We start from the raw sequence: 1,010 nt of genomic DNA, 5'->3' as shown, positions 1-1,010 counted from the left end.
CCATCCATCCATCCATCCACCCATCCACTCATCCATCCACTCATCCATCCATCCATCCATCCATCCACTCATCCACCCACCCACCCACACACTCATCCATCCACTGAGCCCTGTGCCCCTACCCTTGGGGAGCCAGTGAAGACCACAAGGGCTGTGTCTCCTGGGCCCAGAGGGGAGGGGTCTGCATTCCAGGGGGGCAGGCTGGGGCTCCTGCATTCCTGGGGCAGGCTGGTCCCAACCCTCCCCAGACTCCCCCCATGAGTTGTACTTCCTCCGCCTGCCTCCCTCCCCTTCCCGGCACCCTGGGTATTCATAGTATCAGCACAAATAAGATGCTGGTTGAGTGGTTGGGTCACAGCAGGTGTGCGCGGAGCACTGACAGCCAGACATCCGTCCTGTCAACAGCATCACAGCCACCTTGGCAGCGCTCAGGACCAGCGGCCAGAGAAGACGTGGTGGGGTCAGGAGGTGCCCCAGTGGGGTATGTGTGCTCCTTCTCCAGGTCTCTTGTGGGACCCAGCAGCAGTGAGGAGGGAGGGCCAAAGCTCAGGGAGGGGGTGCTGCAGGCGCACATTGTATCACGGAGCACTGTCAACCTCCTCCCCCCAGCCCCCCCCCCACCCGGCTGGGAGCCCTCAGCCCACACACCAAGCCCTTCTCTGTGGGCTCAGCCAGAGTCCCCAGCAGGCAGGGGCTGGCGGGGGTGTTGGCATCAAGCCACCCAAGAGCAGGAGCCAGGAGCACTGGAGCTCAGAGAAGAGGGGCTCAGAGAGGGACGCGATTGGGTGGTCATCACACGGGAAGTGCCAGGCCGACAGGCAGCCCCACCAGCAGCACCAAGCGACTGGAGGGAGGGGTGTTGCAAAGGGAACAAAGCACTGACTCCCCTCGCCTCTGTTCTCCCACAAGCCAGGGGAGGGTGCCTGTGACAGGACCCCTCTTGCTGGTCAAGGGTGGAGTCGGGGGTGGGATGTAAAAGGAAACAGCACGGGACTCTTGTCCAGGAATCC

The 1,010-nt window shown here is 62.7% G+C and overlaps 1 protein-coding gene across 3 annotated transcripts in view; it reads right to left on the bottom strand.

Annotated features, from left to right (window-relative positions):
- ASB2 (ankyrin repeat and SOCS box containing 2) overlaps positions 1–1,010 on the bottom strand; it is a 38,625-nt gene that overhangs the window by 17,420 nt on the left and 20,195 nt on the right. The gene's annotated exons all lie outside the window — the stretch shown is intronic.

The sequence above is a fragment of the Echinops telfairi genome, unplaced genomic scaffold (genome assembly GCF_000313985.2).
Source record: "Echinops telfairi isolate 266 unplaced genomic scaffold, ASM31398v2 ScPeMD7_18;HRSCAF=68, whole genome shotgun sequence".
Taxonomy (NCBI): Eukaryota; Metazoa; Chordata; class Mammalia; order Afrosoricida; family Tenrecidae; genus Echinops; species Echinops telfairi.
Note: the sequence above shows the minus strand (reverse complement) of the source record. Positions and strands in the feature narration are given on the sequence as shown.